General features: G+C 43.8%; 1 protein-coding gene across 1 annotated transcript in view; it reads right to left on the bottom strand.

Moving 5' to 3' along the window:
- GLIS2 (GLIS family zinc finger 2) overlaps positions 1 to 9,614 on the bottom strand; it is a 36,962-nt gene extending 27,348 nt beyond the window's left edge. The window contains exon 1 of the mRNA XM_069984119.1: positions 8,972 to 9,614. The gene's annotated coding sequence lies outside the window, so the exon portion shown is untranslated. The remainder of the gene's footprint in view (positions 1 to 8,971) is intronic.
- Between the last annotated feature and the right edge of the window lie 16,263 nt (positions 9,615 to 25,877).

The raw sequence follows: 25,877 nt of genomic DNA, 5'->3' as shown, positions 1-25,877 counted from the left end.
TAAATATATTTTCATTTCTGGAGCTAAACAGGTTATTTTAAGGGAGCCAATCGCACCCAAAAGTCCTTCTGAGCAAAAGATCCTGATGTATTCACTTGTTACAGATCCGTCAACAGCAACTTGTTAAAGGAGTATTCTGGTGGGAAAAAAAATCTTTTCAAATCAAATGGCATCAGAAAGTTATACACATTTGTAATTAACTTCTATTTAAAAATCTTCCAGTACTTATCAGCTGCTGTATGTCCTACAGGAAGTGGTGTATTCTTTCCAGTCTGACACAGTGCTCTCTGCTGCCCCCTCTGTCCATGTCAGGAACTGTCCAAAGAAGGTCAGGTTTTCTATGGGGATTTGTTAGTTCTCTGGACAGTTCCTGTCACAGAGGTGGCAGCAGAGAGCACTGTGTCAGGCTAGAAAAAATACACCACTTCCTGCAGGACATACAGCAGCTAATAAGTACTGGAGGACTTCAGATTTTTATATAGAAGTAAATTACAAATCTATATAACTTTCTGACATCAGTTGATTTGAAAGAAAAAAAAAGGTTTTGGCTGGAGTACCCCTTTAACTGTTTCCATAAAGTAACAGGAGAATTTTTTTTTTTTTTTTTACCCACAACGATCAGCTGATCAGCCTGGATGTTGGCAATGTATGGGAGCTGGAAGCTCTGTACAGTGTATACTGGTGGGACAGGGTTACTGCAAGGCAGCTCCCATTCACTTCAATGCAGTAGCCCAGCGCCGTTCCTTAAACAATTTAAGCTAGTTTCATACAAGTGTAATGCAGACACATTATTGCATCTGTATTCCTGCAGGGTGACGGTTGGGGATGTGGGTTACAATGTGACTTTGATGGATTCGCTCAACCAGGCAGTGCGACATTGTGGTTCTGCGACTAGGGAATCGCCGTGTAGCCCCAGAAAACAGTCACACACACAGAAATCTGCGCCAATCTGAAGACAGATACGCTAATGTTATATTCGGATATTCAACGCATTTCAGTCCAAAAATTGCAAATCTTGCTGCCGATCTGCACTATGATCTACAGCTATAATCTATTGCCGACTGTAACTTCTCTATAGAAGTCAATGGAAAAATCCTCAGTATACTGTATCTGCAACATTTCCAACACAACAATAGACACGCTTGAGATACGAAAGCTGCATCGGACAGATTTCCAGCAACTTTTTTTTTTTATGTAAATGCTGAATATTGCAGATGGTGCCGTATAGATCTGTATATACACTGCAAATATACATTTGCATTGTATATGGACCAGCATGATGCTGCACGATAGGTAAGGAATAATGGAATTGCAAAAATGGATATCTTGCATATGACAGCAATGCTGAATCTATAAAGAATTATTACAGTATTATAAAGGAGGCACAGGGGCCCCACACACTGAGGTGCAAAATGTGAGGGGCTTCACAGGGCCTTACATGTGTATGGTACTAGAGAGGCCCAGCTACGGCCTCCGACACAGGGCCTCACTCAGCTCTAGAGGACAAGAGAACCTCACAGCCAGCTCCAGAATACACAGAGCATTACACACTGTCCTCCGGATCACATAGAACCTCACTCTGTAATACAAAGGGTCCCTCACATCTAATAGGCTGGTACCAGGGCCACAGAGCAGGGTATGCAGGGCCCGCACAGCCCAATCCCACACACAGGATCTCACATACACCCACCTCCATATGCATCTACACGTCCAGCTGTCCATACGCAGACTTCCCAAATGTCACTTCATAAAAGTATTTGTGCCTAACTATGGGGATGTAACATTTATTACTATGGGAAAGCTAGGTGGCCTGTCCATATGGCTATGCCAAGTATTTTGACCCCCTGGCTCATGCCAATGGTGGTGATCTGCGCCTCGCACCCAGAATACGTGACGTCACTTAGGCCGTCGTGTCTGAGTGGTATTTTTCCTCACTGAATGGTTCGTAATACTGGCTGGAAAACATAGCCGTGGAGATCAGTGACCTCAATGGGATAACACAGGATCCGTGCACATGGGAGCGGCTGGAGACGGAGCTCAGAGGACGGAGAAAAAATGTAAATCATATCCAGATTCTCACCGATTCTCACGCAGGATACGTGTGCAGGGGATATCGGGGATTCCAAGGAGCACAGGCATCTCTACGGGAGAACGGGGCCAATACTGGAGTATCCAGCAAGGGGCCAATATGGGTTCTTATAATTATTGGCCTCATAGTGTGATCCAACACATAAGTATATGTTCAGGCCTCCAACCCTCCTAATAACCAGGCACAGACATCCACAGTACTGCTAAGTAATGCAATGTACTCCGAACCTGATCCAACTTCTCCAGCAACCAGAAGTTAAATGCCGAGCGTTCAAGTTTGGAGAACATTGCCGAACCTGAACTGTGTGGCAAGTCCGCTCAACACTACTACTGAGGTCTATCTCACATATTACAGTTGTTGATGCCATAGGAGGAGAAGGGCCGTGCTACCATACTATGTCATGGAAAAAGTGACATTGTGCTATGATTTATTGTATACATACACTACTCACAAAAAGTTAGGGATTGGCTTGTGGGCGGAATTAAAGGAAATGTGTCACCTAAATTTTCTTTATTGATTAGAGTCAGATACTAAAACTTCTTTTATTTTTTTATCTTTCTATTTTCTGACTGTAATTTTTTTTTTACTTTACGATTTTTACATTGTGATGAGGGCTGCCACATTGCCTGAGTTGTTTTTAACAGCATTTAGTGACATGCTTTACAGCAAGACTCATGGACATAGACGACAATAGACATACTCTGTCTATTGACAGAGTAAAATATCATTGAGCTCTGTAACCTTTGAAGAGGTCATTCCACAGGGAGCTGCTATTGTCTTCTCTCTTTACTGGTGTCACATGATGCTGTAATGCTGTCCAGATCACTTTACTGCAGCCTCTTCTTATCACCACAGACACAACAGGAAGTCTCAGCTTAGTTTTAGCCCCAGAGGTGAGAATGAAAACTACAAGATCATTGGATTATTTTATAATACAAATGGAAAATTAGAAAAAATGCCACCAAAAAATCCTGAAAAGTATATTTAGCATAAAAACATTATTTAAACAAAAAGTCTTTTTTTGATGACACAGTGGTGGGTATACCGTAACCACACGTCATTGTCTCTATAAGGCTGGGTTCACGCTACGTGTTTGTAATAGTTTTTTTCATCCGTTTTTTGCAAAAAAACGGATGTAAAAAACGAATGCATGTGTGCGCATCCATTTTGATCCGCTTTTCCATTGAAATCCATTAGAAAAAAAACGGATCCGTTTTTTTTCATAATGGAATTCAGTGGGAAAATGGATCAAAACGGATGCGCACACATGCAAACGTAGTGTGAACCCAGCCTAACCTGTCATGTGCCCTTGAGCATCAATTACAGCTCGACAGCGATGTCCCCTGCTGTCCACAAGTCGCCTCATTGTCTGCCGAGACATGGCATCCCACTCTTCTGGAAGGGCGGCCCTCAGGTGATTGAGTTTCTGGGGTACAAAGCTGTGAGCAAATTTTTTTTTCTTTCAAATGAACTGGTGTCAGAAAGTTATATGGAATTGTAATTTACTTCTATAAAAAAATCTCAAGTCTTCCCATACTTATTAGCTGCTGTATGTCATGCAGGAAATGCTGTTTTATTTTCAGTCTGACACAGTGCTCTCTGCTGACATCTCTGGCCGAGACAGGAACTGTGCAGAGCAGGAGAGGTTTTCTATGGGGATTCTTAAAAAAAACGAGACAAAGTTCCTGTCTTGGCCAGAGATTTCAGCAGAGATCACTGTGTCAGACTTAAAATAAAACAACATTTCCTGCAGGACATACAGCAGCTAATAAGTATTTGAAGACTTCAGATTTTTTAATAGAAGTAAATTACAAATCTATATAACTTTGTGATATCAGTTGATTTGAAAGAAAAAGATTTTCGCTGGACAACCCCTTAAAGATCCATTTAGACAACCGATATAGGAAGCAACCTTGTGCCGATCAGCAAGACCGGTGCTCATTTGCAGGGCCTTTAGAATGAATGATCAATTGGGCTGTTGGGTCACACGAACGATCACTGTATCATTTGTGCGGCCATTTAAATACATTGCTGTGGGCCCTACTTCCCCTGTTTAGGGAGAGCAATAGATTTTAGCGGATTGGGTATTCTCCCCGGCTGATTGCTGACACTTTTACACGGGCAGATTATTGTCCAAAGAAGCTTTTCTGGCTGTATAAAAGACCTGTGTAGTAGTAGTACTTCATGATTGTGTCATTAGATATACAGATCAGAACAAACACATGTACTTAGCCAGTGTTTTTTTGTTTTTTTTAACGGAGTCATGTCGGCTTATGGTGTGGTAAAATCACATAAATTTAAAGTTATGAACGTCTGTGAGTACAAGTTTGGGGCCTATTCCACAATTCGGACGATTATCACTCAGTGTAATAAATGCAGGGCTGCTCCTGCACTCTGCTTCTCCCCGGGTCTTGCACGCTCCAGCTTCGGAGCGGCCTGTCTGAGCTGACAGGCCGCTCAGCCAATCACAGGCTGGGATCGCCGTGACCAGTGATTGGCTGAGCAGCCTGTTAGCGGAGACAGGCCGCTCTGAAGCTGCAGCGTGCAGGACCCGGGGAGAAGCAGAGTGCAAAAGGAGCCCTGCAGCATGGATAGGTAATGTATAAAGTAACAATGTCCATGCAGCCCTTGTTAAACGATAATCGGGCCATGTAATAGGCCGAGTAAACGAGTAAATCGGCGCTCGTTTACAGTTATTATCAGGCCCCTATCAGCCCGTGTAATAGTACCCTTATGCTGCGTTTACACGTAACGATTATCGTGCGAATTTGCGCGATAACGATCGAATTCGAACGATAATCATACGTGTAAATGCAGCGAACGATCAAACGACGAACGAGAAATCGTTCATTTTGATCTTACAACATGTTCTCAAATCATCGTTCGGAAAAAATTCGCAAATCGTTCCGTGTAAACAGTCGTTCGCCGATTTAACCAATGTGTGAGATAGGCTTAAGCGATCGCAAAACGAATTTTCCGTAGGATGTATCGTTCTGTCTAAACGCTGATCGTTATGAAAAAAAAAAAGCCGTTACTCCGACATCGTTAATCGTACGATCGGGCCAATTATCGTTTCGTGTAAACGCAGCATTACGCAGACTATTCTAGGTTTTTCATTGGATTCAGGTCTAGAGAAAGTGCAGGCCCCTAACCGTGAGGTCCCAGCAGCCATTCCCTATGATGGTGTGACCTGATGAGTTGGCGCATTATTGTCCATAAAGATAACATTAGGCCTGTGCTGTTCATGCAGAGGTATGTCAAATAGAGCGGCCTCTCCAGTCCTCAGTTCCATAGAAAACCTATGAGATCAGCTGTGTAGAGACAGGTAACTCTGTACCCCAGAACCTCAATGACCTGGGGGTCACCCTTCCAGAAGACTGGGATGCCAGGTCTCAGCAGACAATGAGGCGACTAGAACTTGTTATATTTTTCATAAATTTCCCCCACAAGACAAATATCCCTAACTTTTTGCGAGTAGTGTATGTAGAAAAATAAGTTGCGAGCGATCTTATGGTTATTGCAAAAATCTTGACACACTTGTCTTGTTTGCAGCTTCACAAGGTGGCGTGAAAGACGCAACTTTTTTCTCCATTAGGAATATCTGATAATATAAAGAGACGTGACTGCATTACAATGTCTGAGTGTAATGCTACGTTTACACGGAGCGATAATTCGCCCAATGGATCGATTTTGAAGCAACGATTTGGTTTTTATAACGATCAGCGTTTAGATGGAGAAAAATTGTTAGAAGATTCGTAAGAAAAATCTTTAATGCGATTGTTTTCGAAGATCGCTTAAGCCCATCTTTAACATAGGGTGAATCTTTGAAAGACTGTTTACACAAAGCGATCTACGAATTTTTAGCGAACGACGAACGATGATTTAAGAACATGTTAAAATGAACGATTTTTCACTCATCGCTTGATCGTTTGCTGTGTTTACATGGAACGATTATCGCTCAATGCGATCGTTTTTGCGAAAATTCGTCCGATAATCGTTCCGTGTAAACGTAGCATAACACCTCACTTATTACAGGTGCAGTGTATGTGATGGGAAGGAGCCAACACCTGAGACCAATAGAGAAACATGGGGTGAGATTTATCAAACATGGTGTACAGTGAAAATGGCTCAGTTGCCCCTAGCAACCAATCAGATTCCACCTTTCATTTTCCAAAGAGTCTGTGAGGAATAAAAGGTGGAATCTGATTGGTTGCTAGGGGCAACTGGGCCTGTTTCACTGTACACCATGTTTGATAAATCTCTCCCAACTTGTGTCAAATAATAAAAGAAAAGGTGCACAGCCTTATACACAGATATAAGGACACAGACCCCTCCTCCTCCTCCAAATACACTGATATAAGGACACAGACCCCTCCTCCTCCTCCAAATACACTGATATAAGGACACAGACCCCTCCTCCTCCTCCTAATACACAGATATAAGGACACAGACCCCTCCTCCTCCTAATACACAGATATAAGGACACAGACCCCTCCTCCTCCTCCAAATACACTGATATAAGGACACAGACCCCTCCTCCTCCTCCAAATACACTGATATAAGGACACAGACCCCTCCTCCTCCTCCTAATACACAGATATAAGGACACAGACCCCTCCTCCTCCTCCTAATACACAGATATAAGGACACAGACCCCTCCTCCTCCTCCTAATACACAGATATAAGGACACAGACCCCTCCTCCTCCTCCTAATACACAGACATCAGGACACAGACCCCTCCTCCTCCTAATACACAGACATCAGGACACAGACCCCTCCTCCTCCTCCTAATACACAGACATCAGGACACAGACCCCTCCTCCTCCTAATACACAGACATCAGGACACAGACCCCTCCTCCTCCTCCTAATACACAGACATCAGGACACAGACCCCTCCTCCTCCTCCTAATACACAGACATCAGGACACAGACCCCTCCTCCTCCTAATACACAGACATCAGGACACAGACCCCTCCTCCTCCTCCTAATACCCAGACATCAGGACACAGACCTCTCCTCCTCCTAATACACAGACATCAGGACACAGACCCCTCCTCCTCCTCCTAATACACAGACATCAGGACACAGACCCCTCCTCCTCCTCCTCCTAATACACAGACATCAGGACACAGACCCCTCCTCCTCCTAATACACAGACATCAGGACACAGACCCCTCCTCCTCCTCCTAATACCCAGACATCAGGACACAGACCTCTCCTCCTCCTAATACACAGACATCAGGACACAGACCCCTCCTCCTCCTCCTAATACACAGACATCAGGACACAGACCCCTCCTCCTCCTCCTAATACACAGACATCAGGACACAGACCCCTCCTCCTCCTAATACACAGACATCAGGACACAGACCTCTCCTCCTCCTCCTCCTCCTCCTCCTAATACACAGACATCAGGAGACAGACCCCTCCTCCTCCTCCTAATACACAGACATCAGGACACAGACCTCTCCTCCTCCTAATACACAGACATCAGGACACAGACCCCTCCTCCTCCTCCTAATACACAGACCCCTCCTCCTCCTAATACACAGACATAAGGACACAGACCCCTCCTCCTCCTAATACACAGACATCTGGACACAGACCCCTCCTCCTCCTCCTCCTAATACACAGACATCAGGACACAGACCCCTCCTCCTCCTCCTCCTAATACACAGACATCAGGACACAGACCCCTCCTCCTCCTAATACACAGACATCAGAACACTCCTCCCCCTTATACATTCACAGGGAAGATCCCTCTGTTTACAGCCTTGGCCCATGCTGATGACAGGGGGTTAATACATTGCATTCTGCATATTAGAACCAGTGGCATGAGTACAGGGCTCTCCATATTACTGGCTTCTGGATACCAAGTGAGGCTATTCCCTGCCAGAATCCCTGCTCCTAATACAAAGAGCTCTCATTTCCATAATTATGTCTGACACATGTGCATTAATTTATCCCCACACATCGCCCATACGCCCGGCCTCCAGATACTCTTCTGCCGCCTGGAATATAGGGAACACATTCAGCAATATAGGTGCCCATCAATACCTCACCTCATCCAACCTACAGACAGTGGGATGGGTCACTGACAGAACGCGAAACCCCAAATAGCCGCTAACATCTGGTGCCTAGCAAAAATTTTTTGTAGAGTTTAAAAAATTTGCATGGAATATTCTCAGCCAAGTGAGATATATATAGAAGTATGGATGGATAGATAGATTATATACGCATACAGACTGAGGATATATATATAGTATATTCATACAGACTGTGGATAGATAGATAGATAGATAGATAGATAGATAGATAGATAGATAGACAGATAGACAGACAGTAGATAGATAGATAGATAGGAGATAGATAGATTGATAGATAGGAGATAGATAATAGATAGATCATAGATAGATAGATATGTATACAGACTGTGGATATATATATATATATATATATACAGACTGTGACTAGAAGCCATAATCATAGTGGTACGGATAACATATTGCTATACGCTATACAGGAATATGGTATATGTTGTTAGGTGACATAATGTATCCTTGGGCCCTCTAATCTATAGTGACAGACAGTTTCCGTTCAGTGACATATGACATGCCAGGAACCTGGCGGTAACACCGTCAGACTTCCACTAGCGGGGTACGTATAGAAAATCCCCCAGACTCCCCTCCCCCCCCCCCCTTAGTATAGTGATGTGACAGATTGCCCTCCTCCTCCCCCTTAGATGTGACAGGTACCCCCTATATACAAGATATTATATAGTATACTTCAGCTAGTCCCATAACACCGTATATAGATACATTGTTAATCAAACAATCCTATCCGTCTACCCCTCCCCCTCCCCTCTTTCCCTATTCTCACCTTTTGCAGGTTGCAATGTCTGTAGGATAAGAGATCCCGTCTTCTTTGGTGCCGAGAATAATTAATAAAAAAAAAGAAGAAAAAAATTCCAAAAAGAAAAAAAAAAATTCCTTTCCTCCCTTAGAAGGGAGCCTTGTCCTGATAGAGATCTAGAATTAATTTTTTTTTAATATTGAAAAATTATAAATTTAAATATATTTTGCTCCCCCCCCTCCCCTAAAAAACCCCAGTCTGGAATTGGTGATCCCTGTCTGGAGGAGGCTTCTTGAGTCTTCTCTCTCTAGATCCGATAGAGGTGCATCGATGACCCCTCCGTCTTTAGATGGATCCAGGAGTCATATTAGCTGAGTTGGGGGATGTCAGTAAGGGGTGGCTGGATAGAAAGAGAAGGGTTCTTTTTTTTTTTCTATTATCTGGCCCGGAACGTCCCTAATCTTCAAGATAAAGGGTGTTCTTGACTATCAGGAAGGAGTAGGATATGGGGGAGCATAGTCATTCTCCCCCCCAATTTTTTAAAGGGTGAGAATGGGGGGACAAGGGGGGAGGGGGGTCCTGGGTTAAGGAAAGCAAGGGAGAAGAGGCTGCAAAGTGAGAGGTGGCAAGCTGATGGGAGGAAGGAAGGAAGGAGAGAGAGAGTGAGAGGGAGAGAGGGAGGGAGGGAGACAGACAGAGGGAGGGAGGGGTGGGAATGTGCAGGGTGATTTATTGCAGCCCTGCAGAACTGTCTGAGAATGACCCTCCAACATGAGTTCTACTCCAGGGCTGCGGCTTGTACGCATGTGCAGGCCAGCCAGACAGGGGCTGCAGGGGAGAAGAGGGGGCATCACCATACAACCCCCCCCCTCCTCCCTCCCCAGCTCTCTCCCTCCTAGTCTCTGCCCATAGGAGGGGGACAGGCGCCTGCTGCAGAGCCCTCTCTCCCCTTCTCTCCCAGTACACAGGGGAAAGGAGTGGCTTTCAATAATATAAGGGATCTCTCAGAGCCAGGTTCTCACCCCTACACAAATACCACACATACACAACTCCACCCCTACACACATACTGCACATATAAGACACTACCTTACACACACAGCGTATCAGCCTCCGTCTCTGCACCCGCAGCCACCATCATGAATACTCCAGTGCACACAGCTCTCTAATCCACATGCGTTAAGTTTCAAGGGGTTCTAGAGGGTGAAGGGAATTGGGGTAGAAGAATAGAGACCCCCGCTTCCTATATGGATTGTGTTACAATTAGACCCCCCCGGAGGCCAAGCCAGGGGGCCACAATGAAGGGGAGGCATTGTTTGTTTACAAGTGCGTCATGGTTTGGTCATTCTGTTCTATGGAAAGGGACATCGGAAGGATTGTGCGTATCCTATGTGTAGAGAACTGACATGGACAATCCATTCTGTTGGGTGTATATATATATATATAGAGAGAGAGAGAGAGAGAGAGAGAGAGAGAGGGCCAGTATACAATACACTCACCGGCCACTTTATTAGGTACACCTGTCCAACTGCACGTTACCACTTAATTTCTAATCAGCCAATCACATGGCGGCAACTCAGTGCATTTAGGCATGTAGACATGGTCAAGACAATCTCCTGCAGTTCAAATCGAGCATCAGTATGGGGAAGAAAGGTGATTTGAGTGCCTTTGAACGTGGCATGGTTGTTGGTGCCAGAAGGGCTGGTCTGAGTATTTCAGAAACTGCTGATCTACTGGGATTTTCACGCACAACCATCTCTAGGGTTTACAGAGAATGGCCCGAAAAAGAAAAAACATCCAGTGAGCGGCAGTTCTGTGGGCGCAAATGCCTTGTTGATGCCAGAGGTCAGAGGAGAATGGGCAGACTGGTTCGAGCTGATAGAAAGGCAACAGTGACTCAAATAGCCAACCGTTACAACCAAGGTAGGCAGAAGAGCATCTCTGAACGCACAGTACGTCCAACTTTGAGGCAGATGGGCTACAGCAGCAGAAGACCACACCGGGTGCCACTCCTTTCAGCTAAGAACAGGAAACTGAGGCTACAATTTGCACAAGCTCATCGAAATTGGACAGTAGAAGATTGGAAAAACGTTGCCTGGTCTGATGAGTCTCCATTTCTGCTGCAACATTCGGATGGTAGGGTCAGAATTTGGCGTCAACAACATGAAAGCATGGATCCATCCTGCCTTGTATCAACGGTTCAGGCTGGTGGTGGTGGTGTCATGGTGTGGAGAATATTTTCTTGGCACTCTTTGGGCCCCTTGGTACCAATTGAGCATCGTTACAACGCCACAGCCTACCTGAGTATTGTTGCTGACCATGCCCATCCCTTTATGACCACAATGTACCCAACATCTGATGGCTACTTTCAGCAGGATAATGCGCCATGTCATAAAGCTAGAATCATCTCAGACTGGTTTCTTGAACATGACAATGAGTTCACTGTACTCCAATGGCCTCCACAGTCACCAGATCTCAATCCAATAGAGCATCTTTGGGATGTGGTGGATCGGGAGATTCGCATCATGGATGTGCAGCCGACAAATCTGCGGCAACTGTGTGATGCCATCATGTCAATATGGACCAAAATCTCTGAGAAATGCTTCCAGCACCTTGTTGTATCTATGCCACCAAGAATTGAGGCAGTTCTGAAGGCAAAAGGGGGTCCAACCCGTTACTAGCATGGTGTACCTAATAAAGTGGCCGGTGAGTGTATATGGTAGGGGTCAACAACTGGCAGACCATTTGGACCAGGCATACCGGAAAACACGCTCACATACATACATTGAAGGAGAACAGTGTCTGGTTAGATTTAGAAGTCTGGTCTGGGGTCTGGATTAGTGTTGAGTGGACTGTTCAGGTCTGACAATGTTCTCTGAACCCGAACGCTTATCATTTGACTCCCGGTGGCTGGAGATGGAGAGTCAAATGCTAAGCATTTGGGTCTGGAGAACATTTCCAAACCTGAAGAGTTCAGCAAGTCCACTCAACGCTAGTCTGGATTAATTGTTGGGTCTGACTAGTTTAGGAGGTCTGATCTTGGCTCCACAGTTTAGGGGTCCTTTTTGAGGTCTAAATTTTGGGGGGTTTCATCTGAACTCTGAATGAGTTTCAGGGCTAGATCCGGGGGTCTAAATGAGTTTGGGGATCTAATCTAAGGTTTGATTCTTTGGGGTTTTGAATGAGTTTATTGATCTAATCCAGGGCCTGAATGAGTTTTAGGGTCTGAATGAATGTCCGGATCTGCTTTGGGGTCTGAATGAGCTTTGGAGTCTGATATGGGGTCTGAATGAGTTGTGAGGTCTAATATGGGGCCTGAACAGCGTCGCACTGGCCCACCAGAGGTCCAGAGAATCCTCCGGTGGGCCCCCAGCTTTAGAACCTTCACTAACACTGACAGACGTGTTTTCTCACTGGTTCTTCATTTGTGGACCCCCAGGATCATTTCCTTTGGTGGGCCCCACATACCCAAGTCCGACTTTGGGCCTGAATGACCTTCAAGGTCAGATCTAAAGATCTGAATGAGTTGTGAAGTCTGATCTAGGGGTCTGAATAAGTTTGGGGATCTAATTTGGGGTCTGAAAGTTTTGTAGACTGAAGGAGTTTAGGGGTCTGATCTGAGGTCTAATGGAGTCAAATTTTGGCTCCAAATGTTTAGGGTCTAATCTGGGATCTGAATGAGTTTTAGGATCTGATCTGGGATGCAAATTAATTTAGGGGTCTCACCTTGAGTTGGAATGTTTTGGGTTCTGATTGAGTTTAGGGGTTTTATCTGAAGTAGAAGTGAGTTTTTGAGTCTAGTTAGAGTCTAATCTGGGGTCTAAATGAGTTCAGGTATATATTTAATATTACCCCAAAACAGCTGTCTGTGGATGGATACCTTGCTTGGGTGGTTTCCTTGATTGGACACATTTCTTGGCTTGGTTGTTCCTTCCCGGAGGGAAGGTCTGGCTAGTTCACTGATATCGAGACATGTGATGGTGTCTCTGCAGTGTTCTTTTGCATATTTGATTTCCCAGGGGGCAATGTTCTAGAATACACTGACGTTGAGACATGTGATGGTGTCTCTGCGGTGTTTTGGTTGATCTCCCTGAGGTCAACCAGCTTCCTTTTGCATGCACTTACTAGTCATTGCTCCCACTAGCCAGATTCCTACTCCACACTGATGAGGGGCAAATACCCTGAAACAGCTGTCTGTGGATGGATACCTTGCTTGAGTGGTTTCCTTGATTGGAGACATTCCTTGGCTTGGTTGTTTCTTCCCGGAGGAAGGTCTGGCTAGTTCACTGACGTCGAGACATGTGATGGTGTCTCTGCAGTGTTCTTTTGCATATATATAATATTAGGGCATGAAAAATAGGTATATGTAATATGTCTAGATCTGCATTCTTAAAATACTACTTTTCACTGCAATTTGTGGTGGTCTTAAAGGGGCTTCTAAAGATTTCCCAGGCTATTGCAAATACCATAATATCCAAAATCCAAACACTTGACAATATGGTTCTTCTTCTGGATCTGCACAGCTTTCCTCCTTTGATCTTATGTGATGTGATAAGGTATAGTGTAACTATGTATCAGTCACTTCACTATAGCGCTCCTGAGGACAGCATGTCAGCGTTCACATCGCCGTTGTCCATTATACATTCTTTGATCGACACGTCCGTATGGAGAAATCGCATTACGCATGTGCCCGATCAATTTCATTAGTCTTCAGCTGAAACTCCGGTCCTGCTCATCCCCTGGAATAAATGATGATAGACGGAGAGATGATGTGTGAGAGATGCTGGAAAATATAGTCTGATGGGGACTTCTCTATACCCATATCATTATGGATGGATGTATTCAATGAGTTATCTTAAAGGGACTTTTTATTTATTTATTTATTTTTTCCCCCCATTCATTTCTATTTTCTTACTGTAATTTATTTTATGTACATTACTATGGTGACAGGCATCTTGCTGAGCTACTCTTTTTTTTTACAGCATTTATATGCTTTACAGCAAGCCCCATAGACATAGTAAACAACAGACAAGATCTGTCCCATTGACATAAATAGAAATGGTTTCAGGGCATGCTATTTGACCTTTGAAGATGTCATTCCAAGAGGTCATCCCACATGCTCCCCCGCCCCTCTGGCAGTCATTAATAGACTGCACTGTCCAGTAAGTTCCCTTGCAGATGGATAATAATTGTACCATGGGGTATAGAGAACTAGTACTTCACTAAAACATTCACAAAAAAATTAACTTTTTGTACATTTTTATGTGGGCTGCCATATTGCCTGGGCTGTTCTTAACAACATTTAGTGACATGCTTTACAGCAAGACTCATGGACATAGACAACAATAAACTGACTCTGTCTCCTTGAGATGAATGCAAGACACCATTGAGCGTGCTCTGTGACCTCTGAAGAGGTCATTCCACAGGGAGCTGCTATTGTCTCCTCTATCTACTGGCGTCACATGTTGCTGCAATGCTGTACAGATTACTTTACAGCAGCCTCCTCTTATCAGAAGACAGAAAGTCTAAGCCTAAACCCCAGTGGTGAGAATGAAAACTGCAAGATCTCTGGATTATTTTATAATATAGATCGAAAAATATAAATATCTTTAACATAAAAACATTATTTAAACAGTAGGTCATTTTCTTATGACACATTCCCTTTAAAGAGGACCTGTCACCCCCCATGTCGGGGTGACAGGCTCCCAACCCCCAGCTAGATCCCCTTATACGGACTCATCTCTGCAGCGCATGCACGGCTCCATTCATTCTCTATGGACGCCAGACCTCTCCCCACAGCACGCGTGCCAGCTTCTGACCGGGATATCTTTGTCCCGGGACCGGCTCCTGGAGCGGGACTCGGCCAGATGAGGTCTGTATAAGGGGATCTAGCTGGGGGTTGGGAGCCTGTCACCCCGGCACGGGGGGCGGGGTGACAGGTCTCCTTTAAGTGGCACTTTCAGTCAATATCCAACTCAATAACAAGTCTACGTATATGACAAGGAAAATGCCAAGGCCAGGTATCCATCCACAGACAGCTGTTTCAGGGTGTTGCCCCTCATCAGTGTGGAGCAGGATTCTGGCTATGTGGGAGCAATGCCTAGTAGGTCACTATGGCACAATGATCATTAGTACTATTACTTGCTTGCTTACAGGTTGCTTCTCAGATGTGTCATATATTCCTGTACCCCTTCACAGGATCTGCCTGTCCCCTGACAAGCAGCGTACAGAACAATTTGTGCAGTAAACATAGTGGATTATTACATAGAGAAAATGGGAATAAGGCTTCAGCAGTGAGGAGAGTAACTGAGCATGTGCGACCACCAGCACTCCGCTCAGTAGATGGACGTGCACATTGCTATACACTTTGATGGCATTTTTTGTCAGTAAATGTCAGTTGATCAGTTTTTATTGCATGATAATGCAAATATTTTTAATTTTTGTACCATAAACGGCGGGGACGACCTCTTTATTAACCAAAGCTCAGGGCTGCAATTCATAGAATTTCTGATGATGATATGTCCCATTCTGAATTCTATCAATATTTCATTTCTTCTTCTTCTTCTTCTTCTTCTTCTTCTTCTTCTTCTTCACACCACTTCTACCATCTGTCCCTCTAAATCACTGATGTGGGACCTTTGGCCCTCCAGCTTAACAGCTGGAGGGCCAAAAGTTCCCGATCCCTGCTCTAAAGCAGAGTTTCCCAGTCTGTCTCTCAGGCCGCAGGCTGACAGGGCATGCTTGGAGATGTAGTCTTGCAGCAGCTGGAGAACCACACGCTGGTGAACACTGATCTAATCTAAAGGTCGGATACAAAATTCCACAGAACACAACAAGAACGTTAGCAACAAGAGTTGTGTCAACAGGCGGCACATACCTAAACAACATATACAAATACACCCAGCAAACATGTGTCAATAACACACACGTGCTGTATATAAACACATCAGGTATGAAATGGGCTGCCAAGTACGTCAACCGTATACGTAACCATTATATGCATATTATTATAGCATGGCTTTATAGTATTAAAGTTAATACTGAAATACTTATACTCGCGTGTGTTTTGGTGGTAACAGAATAGTTCTACCAGCAGGTGGCAGCATTATTTATTGATGGTATCTCTTGCTCACTGACAAGTGGGAGGAGCTTTGAGGAGGTATTCTACTTGGAGGGAGGGGCCCTGCACTCATGTGGCTGCACTGTATATAAGCTTATGGCACTTCCAGTATAAAGTGCAGGTAGTGGTTATTATGTACGGGATGTAATGCATTTGGTGCTGTATTTGGTGGCACAATCTCCTTACTGCTCTATTAATTTTATTGGTGTTTTTTACTTGCTCTTCTTTATTGCTGTTTTAGGGCCCATTCACACTACGGAATTGGCACCGACATTCAGCTCTGAACCCCCGCCAGCAGACTCCGCACCGAATCCCGCCTGCTATCTCTTTCAACAGGAGGCCTTGCGCGCCTCTAAGTACAACAAATTGACATGTGAATTCTTTGAGAGGGAAGACGCAAAGAGCAGAGGCGCGCTAGGCCTCTCATTGAATGAGATAGCAGACGGGATTCGGCGCAGAGACGGCGGGTGGGGGCTCCAAGGGAAATTTCAGCGCCAATTCCTTAGTGTGAATCGTCCCTTAATGAGGAAAAAATGCAACAAAACTACAACATGCTGTGGACTTACAATGACTGTTATAGCAGCAAACTAACAGGCAACTTTATTAACTGCAGTATATAGTTTTATTATACGTTATATTTTATTCTTTTAATATTATTATTATTATTATTTCAGTTTTAGTTAAAAAAAATAATCCTAATTTGGGCTTTAAAGACAAAGCATCACCATTATTTTTTTTTATATATATATATATATATATATAGTTACCTTTCTTTCTTTTTTTTTTTTTTATTTCACATTTATGTAGTTGTATGTTTTTGTGTTTTTTTTGCAGAACTTTATATTTATTTATATATTTTTATTTTTTCATGCTGTTTATTATAAAGCATAAATAGCATTGTAAATTAAAGAAAGAAAAAAAACAGCTTCAAAAACAGCACCTGTCCTGTCCTCAGGCTGGGTGTGGGGTTTTGCAGCTCAGTTACATTGAAGTAAATAGAGCTGAATTGTAATACCGCACACAAGCGGAGGACAGGGGTGGTGTGTTTTTTGGAGAAAAAAAAAGTATTTTTTTTCCAATTTAAAGTATAATTTTTTTTAAATTCTCTACTGCATCGGCTCTTTTGTAGAAAATAAATGATACCGCCACATTCTGGTCTTGTTGTAATTATTAATAGTACTATTTTAGGGTGCACACTAGTTAAAGCGTAACTGTCATGTTTTTTTTTATTGCAGAAATCAGTAGTATAAGCGATTTTAAGAAACTCTGTAATAGGTTTTATCAGCCAAAAAAGCCTCCTTCTGTACTCAAGAAGCAATTTCCCAGCCTCCCCCCCTGACTTCTTATCTTTGCATTATCAGGCAAACGCGTCTTCATTACAGAGAAGCCAGTGAAGACGGGCTCTGCTCTCTCCATTGTAAGCCTATGAAGGGGGGAGGGGCCGAGGGAGATGAGGGAGCAGGAAGAGGTGACATGAAGGTCAGCTGTTTGTAGACTCTCTGGGCACCTAAAACGCAGGATTCTGGGCTCAGAAAGGTCAGTGCTTATCTATGAACTTACTGAGAGGAGATTGCAGGGTGTTGTGCTGTGCAGAAATCCTCAGTGCTCAGTCACTCCTAACAGCCCCTCCCCTCTCCATAGCCACATAATGGACACAGAAATCCTGCTGCTTCTGATGTGAGGGGGGAGGCTGGGAGATTGCTTTTTCAGTACAGAAGGAAACTCTTTTAGTACATAAAACCTATTACAGAGTTTCTTAAAATCACTTGTACTGTTGATATTTAATGTTTTCAGAAAAATGACCCTGAAATGACAGTTGTGCTTTAATGATTAGATTTTAATTTTTTTTGCGGTAAAAAAAAAAACCCACGTCACATAGGTCGTTGTCTTTTAGGATACTTTTTGTAGTCTATGTTCCCACTACATATAAACAACAGCTGCTTTTTGGCACTTAAAACAACGGTCGTCGTTTTAAATAAAAAATTGCATTGAAGTCTATGGACAGAAATAAACTACATAAACATTATTTCGATGGCCGTAGACAAACAACGGCTGTTGTTCAATACAGTGTGTTAAACAATGGCCGTTGTTTGCAGTGATTTCAATGCAAACATTTCATTAAGAAAAGAACAGCCGTTTTTTAAATAAAAAGTACAATGCGTGAACATAGCCTTACTCTTTCACTATGCATTATAAATCACATTTTACAGTTAATACCCACGACAATAAAAATGACTCCATACCACATCCGTATTGTTTCAGTGTTACTGTTTTAGAACTATGTGGGGATTTTTTTTATGGGAAATAAGGTATTTTTATTTGATCTTTTAATTTTTTGTAATATTTTTATTACATTTCTTTTTTAGTTGCAGTATAGACTTGACTGACTACTATTTTTTGTATTTTTTTATTAAATAAAGACAAGTGGAAACAAAGTTCAGGAATAGTGCTGAGCAGACTTATTGAACTGTTCAGGTTCTGAAACGTTCTCCAAATCCAAACGCTCAGCATTTGACTGTCAGAAAGTGTTGGACTGGGGTATCTGGGGCCCACCAGAGGAAATGATCCTGAGGGGCCAACCAATGAAGAACCAGTGAGAAATGGCATTGTCAGTCAGTGTTACTGCAGGTTCAGAGCTCAGGGCCCACCGGAGGATTCTCTGGTTGTCCAGAGGGCCAGTCCGACACTGCTCTCAGCGGCTGGCTGCATTGGATGCTGGATTGGATGGAAGTTGGATACCTCTGGCTGTATCTATGTCCTCTAGGACTCTCTAGGGTGGTATCCAACTTCTCCAGACATCAGGAGCCAAATGCAGAGGGTTCAGGTTCGGAGAACATTGCAAAACCCGATCAGTTTGGCAAGTCTGCTTCATCTTACTGAAGATTGAACCTAGATAGCCAAAACATAAGTAAAAAAGTAATTGCACTTTTCTCGTACATAGACTATAATACACTGTAATATTCTCACACTGCACTCTTGTTTTTGGGAAATCATAGCAAAAAAAATACAATCATAGGCCCTGCAACTACATAAGGTGCATTTGTTAGACCCTCGGCTGCCATCACACCCTATCAGCTCCCTGCGATCTGTTAAGCTCCTTAGATGCTGCAGTTATCATTGAATGCGGCATCTAAGGGGATTAACATTCCAATACATTCCAATATCAGCTGTACGTTATACATGGCACTGGCTGTAACGGCAGACACAGCTCCTGAGCCCTCCGTGTATCTGTACCTGTTGGTGTGCAAAAAAAATCTAAATATATAAAGTTATGATCTACATCAAACATTTGTCATCCAAGTGTATATTCATACAATACGGACAAATCAAGGTGCGAAACTGCAGTACATTACAACCTGACCATATATATATATATATATATATATATATATATATATATACCCACATGACGACAGGGCGTTCTTGTGCGGTGCTGTGGAGAACCACATTGTTATACTGCAACCTTGTAATGCGGTTTTGCATTGTGTACAATTGCTGCATGCAGCTTATCGTGCCATTCTCCACCATGTGGCACACTGCTCTAATGTTGGCCTCCCCCATCAGTAAATAGGGAGGCCGCTCTGTCTGCCCTTTACATTAACTCTAATATGGACCAGGTAGGAAAGCTATGATATAATGTAGGTGAAATCTTCAATGCTCATTCCTTATAAGAAATACTCCCTCTACTGGCCGCCTCTAGCAAGGGAGGATTCTTCTATATACACGAGCAGGTGATGCCACCAGTCGGCTGAGGTCCTGTTGGAGACACATGGAGTTATGTCATATAAAGATGGTGGCAGATGTGCTTGCTTCATTATCACACTATATCCGTTCCTATATAGTCAGTTTATATAACTCTGCCCCAATGTGACTTGTTCATGGGGCCTGGGGGGTTATGTTTGATGAATGCCATGAAGGAGGTGAAAGTCCAGGTTACACGTCCTTAGTAATCTATTCTGCATCTGATCCCCACATGTGACTTGTCACCTTTTTGGCTCTAAGTTCCGGACATTCTTCTACTTGAGTTAAACTTCTGCTAACTTCATGCAGAGTGCCAGCTCCGCTGTCTGTGAGGAGTCCGAGCCTTATGTACAGATCTGGGTACAAGGAGGAAATTGATTTGATGATGGGCTCTTAGGGCCATATTACACGGAGCGACAATCTGACTAGTAAGGATTACCGCTCTGTGTAATAAAGACAAGGATAGTTGGCTGTGTCTTTTGGTACTCACATAAAATCATTGACTGCCGACCGTGCATTGCTAGAGATGCACAGCTGATTCGTGTGTGAAAAAAATAATAAAGTATATTTATTACGTCTTTACGCTATCCAGTGTCTACCTGGCTTTTCCCTGCAGAGCCGGTTTGTGAAGTGACAGGCTGCTCAGCCAATCACTGGTCATGGTGGTCCTGTCCCGGCCAGTGATTGGTTGAGCCTAGTGTGGTGACCCCCGGTGTGGAGGTACGGCCAGTCACTTGTCAGATTTAAGCGTGACGCCAGTCCTATGGTGGTTGGCCAAGATATAGCCTTGCCCGGTGGTATGTTGTCGTGATGCCAGGGCCGGTTGGGCACACAGGTATGGTGGCACACCTGCTTTTAGTTTAGTGGGCTGGCTATAACTTGTTCCCTGTGGACAGGGACCTGCCTGGCTGTTGCGGGGTCCCTTGGCTACTTATCACGGTGGTCCGGAGTGGAGTAGTGACCCTCTTTGTACTGCCACCCACAGAAAGGGAAGATGACCCAAGGAGAGTGTGTGTGTCGGTGCTTGACGAGGAATCACAGAGTCTCTTTAGCATAAATATAATCTTACTCTGAAGATACTTGAGGTAGGCTTTGCCTTGATACAATACTTTACACTTGATAGAGTGTAAAAGGAGTGACACAGTGGTGCTAACTGAGTTGCATGAGTCTAGGTACATATGCTGTGCGTCTAGACCACAACTTAGACTGGGGACCTGGCAGGGGCCAGGGCCCGACTGGACCGCTGTAGAGAGTGTTCTGGCTTGCGTCCTTTCTCTACAGAATCCAAAGACAAAAGACCCTACACTTCCTCTACCCATGTGACTTCCTTCCTACAGCGCATGTAAAGTGTGCTGTGAGTGGGTGAGGAGTGCGTATGTAAAAGTAAAAAGAGAGATGATAAGTGAGAAGAAGAACTCTCATTGGTGTACAGACCCATGTGATACATAAACAAACAATAACCCTTTGTGTACTACAGCTGTGCAATAACTGGGTTTACATACTTGCAATAACGACATCTTGTGGCAAAACTCTGGTACTACTACATTACCACTTATTCTTAACCACACTATCACTTCACAGACCAGCATGAAGGTGCCGGTCCTGTGCCTTCCCATGTATTGGTTAAGCATGCATATTGAAACTCTATTCACATGAAAGACCCTTATCGTTAACAATGGTCCTGCTTCCATGGTCAGATAGTTAGGAAAGGTAATATAATCCCTTTAAAAGGGTTATTCGGGATTTTGAAAAAACACAGCTGCCTTCTGCCAAAAACAGCGCCACCCCTGTCCTCAGGCGGTGTGCGGTATTACATCTCAGCTCAATTCAATTCAAAGGAACTGAGCTGCAAAAGCTGAAAAATTTGTATGGGACGTGAGTTTATTTTCGTGCACTGATCTGACTTTTTGGATCAAATACAACTTTTTGCTATGACAAAGGACTGCAGATATGTGGTGCTGCACGTACCGAGTGACTGAATGCATTCGCAGCTGTCACTTTACAGCTCCTCAGGCTATTCAGCCCTATTCCTGACACCTTTCCCTGGCAGTATCTGGGAGAACATGTAGGTTTTCCTTTCAGCATTCAGCATCTCATAAAGCTGATCATTCCTCTTACTCCTAGGCCGGCAGAGGATCAGCAGATGCATGGGAGGCCGTGCCTGGGCTTCCACCCATGTGCAGGCTTCACTTGTACATGTGTGAGATTAAACAAGAGGCGGCCAGTGCTGTGTGGTGAGTTCAGGAGCAGGGTGTGGCTGGGAGACGGCCTGGAATTAGGAGTGGGTTATTGTCGGGAGTGCACACGAGGTGCGTGGGAGGACTCTGCCGTGAATGTGGAGGAAATAAAATGTTTAGCCGCTTACAGGTCCCTAGTGTTCTGTATTTCTGGGTTATTGCATTTTCAATGATTAACAGTGTTGAACAGATAGTTTTTGCAACTTTTTTACATTTTACTATTGCAACCAGGAATGGGGAACCTTCGGCCCTCCAGCTGTTGCAAAACTACAACTCCCATCAAGCATGATGGGAATCGTAGTTTTGCAACAGCTAGAGGGCGGAAGGTTCCCAATACCTGGTGTAGAATTAGGCTACGTTCACACAACGTAAGTTCCGTACTAATCACGGCCGTTGCAACAACGTTGTGCTGCAGGCTGAGGGAATCCCAGCCAGAGTGTATACACATAGGGGGAGATTTATTAAACATGGTGTAAAGTGAGACTGTCTCAGTTGCCCCTAGCAACCAATCAGATTCCACCTTTCATTCCTCACAGGCTCTTTGTAAAATGAAAGGTGAAATCTGATTGGTTGCTAGGGGCAACTGAGCCAGTTTCACTTTACACCCCAATTGTGAGCAGCAGGGAATTGGGATGCGGGTGCACACGGATGCGCCTGCATCCGAATTCAGTGGCGGTGAAGATCATCCGCCCGGTACTGCACATGGCATTATGTTGCGTGTATATGTCTTGCAACCAAAAATGTCTGATTTGTCTTCCCATCACATGACTGGTTTAGGATACAAGTCATGTGCAGGTTAGTATATGTAAAGAAAAAGAAAAATCTCAGCTATGTCACAACGCAACTTACCACACAGCAATGTGACATTTCAGTCTTCAGTTTGTTCGGGTAGTCCTCGTCTCATTCAAATAAGTGTATGGCCATTCGACCATGATATGGATATAAAATACCAGAAAGTATCACAGATGGAATGCCATCAGTACTGCACCCAGTATATAGGGATGGCTGACTTATAGGCAAGAAATTAAATTACATATATTACAGAGAATGGAGAAGTTTATTGGGGAAAGCTGTACAATGGAAAGGAGGTTCTAGGACCTTCTAGATGCCTCTAGCCAAGATACAATATGAGGTACAGATGGATACCTCTAGCCTGGATACAATATACGATACGGTTGGGCACCTCTAGCTGGGATACAAAATGAGATTTGGTTGGGCACCTCTAGCTTGGATACGATACGGTTGGGTACCTCTAGCAGGGATACAATATAAGATACAGTTGGGCACCTCTAGCCTGGATACAATATGAGATATGGTTGGGCACCTCTATCCCTGATACAATTTGGGATACGATTAGGCACCTCTAGCCTGGATACAATGTGACATACAGTTGGGCAAATCTAGCCTGGATAGAAGATGAGATACAGTTGGACATGGAGGATACAGGTTCTGTTTGGTGTCCTGTGGGTCATTTGCCCACAGGTGTTGTAGCTGGGCCTGTAGATCCTGTATGTAATTGTGAATTGGTGATAAATCTGGTGACTGGGCAGACAAGGAGGTGTTACAATCTGGAGGAGACGTTACTGGGAAACTCTTGCTGCGTGTGACACATTATCCTGCTAAAGAATGCCATCTGGAAGCCATGAGGGACAACACATGTGGCTGCAGGATGTCCTGTTCATATCACTGAGCTGTTAGTGTCCCTTGTATCACTGCTAGGGGTGACCCTGTCCTATGTGATTCCTTTATCATCACACCAGCAGGGGGCAGTGCGTCCTTCTCACACCAGAAGGGGGCAGTGTGTCTAGCACAGGCAGGATTGAAGTGCTCACCATGAGGCTCCATACTCCAACCTCACTGTCATTGGATCCCAAACACAATCTGGATTCATCACTAAAGACGACAAAGTTCCAGTCCATAGTCCAGGTTTCTAGTTCACTGGACCACTGCACATGATGGTGGCTGCTGTTAATGTCAGGACATGTAATGTGCACCAAGACACCTTGGTCTTGGACATGTCTGGAAATGGTGCAGACACAAGGGGTGTATTGAAGGGGCCACCTGTATCTGGATGATGGTGCACAAGGAAACAGTGGGAGTTGTTCGTGTTTCTTGGCGGATCAAACAATCCTCTCTACCGTTGTCTGTCGGAGCCATTCGAGGGTCTGCTTACCATGTGTGCTTCCCCTCATGTAACCACTGCTCCCAACACCACCTAACAATTAGATGGTGGGAAATTTGTCAAAATCAGCACCCTGCAACTCCAGTGCTGTAACCCCTCTCAAAGTATGTCAACTGGGCAAAATGACCTTAAGGTTGTCATACAAGCATGAAAAGCAGTCAATGATCGCTCACCAAGAGGTACAATACCCAAAAGTAGCCCCTGAGAGCTTTTTCATGTGATGGGGGAAGTACGTTGATGCCCTCTTGTGGCAAGACCCATCGTCTAATCATCACATATCTAAACAAAATTACGGCAATCCAACATTTCTATTTTTACTTATTATCGTCAATGAGTGTACCAATGCATCTCTATTCTAATTCCTCTCCGGGGCTTCACAACAATTCCCAGTTGTATGGCCAGAAACCACTATAACAAAAACCTATGTTAAGTTTACTGACAAAAAATCAACTTATAAGGGTTCAAATCATATATATACTACCAAAGAAAAAAACCCTTCAACCATTTCATTTAAAGAATTTCAATAACCAACTAGTTTTACCAAAACCTTAATTCTTTATTAGTTCATAAATCCCAAAGTAATCCCATAAAAAAACATGAACACAATGGACAATTAAAAACAACGGGTGCAGGGGATCATAACAACATACAATTAGAATCTAAACAAATTATGCAAGACAAGGGGGAGACAACAGATGGTAAAAATATAGGATTCCAAAAGGTTCAATTCATATGCTATAAAGTGCGGCGTGCCTATTTTGTAAACCAATGCTCCTGAGTCTAGGTCCTGGGAGTAAATAAAGTGGCTAAATTGCCAAAAGAACAATCCTGTACTCACCTATGGAGAACACCATCCCCCATCACTGAATCCCCTGCACCTCACCCTCCAACGCGTTTCGTCAACCCTCACCACTCCTTGAAAAAGGTTGATGAAACGCATTGGAGGGTGAGGTGCAGGGGATGCAGTGATGGGGGATGGTGTTCTCCATAGGTGAGTACAGGATTGTTCTTTTGGCAATTTAGCCACTTTATTTACTCCCAGGACCTAGACTCAGGAGCATTGGTTTACAAAATAGGCACGCCGCACTTTATGGCATATGAATTGAACCTTTTGGAATCCTATATTTTTACCATCTGTTGTCTCCCCCTTGTCTTGCATAATTTTTTTAGATTCTAATTGTATGTTGTTATGATCCCCTGCACCCGTTGTTTTGAATTGTCTATTGCGTTTATGTTGTTTTTATGGGATTACTTTGGGATTTATGAACTAATAAAGAATTAAGGTTTTGGTAAAACTAGTTGGTTATTGAAATTCTTTAAATGAAATGGTTGAAGGTTTTTTTTTCTTTGGTAGTATAGGCCAGGAACCACTATGCCTGCCTGTCCTACAGCTCCATCACCAAGTGAATGGGGTTGTGCTGCAACTCGCAGGCGGGCGCGACCCTGAAGTCACAAAGACATCCACCCTGGATCCAGCTGATCTTTGGGGGTGCAGGGTTGTGAACCTAAACTTTTATTTTCCCTGGACAATACCGATATAACTGCATTCACATTTATACAAGGTTCAAAAATCACAGACATCAAATTTTCCTTATAGACAGAAAAATTTATTTTTTTAGTTTTTGTTTTGGGGGTCTGGCGTGTGATCTGTACT

This window comes from Dendropsophus ebraccatus, chromosome 9, assembly GCF_027789765.1.
Source record: "Dendropsophus ebraccatus isolate aDenEbr1 chromosome 9, aDenEbr1.pat, whole genome shotgun sequence".
Taxonomy (NCBI): Eukaryota; Metazoa; Chordata; class Amphibia; order Anura; family Hylidae; genus Dendropsophus; species Dendropsophus ebraccatus.
Note: the sequence above shows the minus strand (reverse complement) of the source record. Positions and strands in the feature narration are given on the sequence as shown.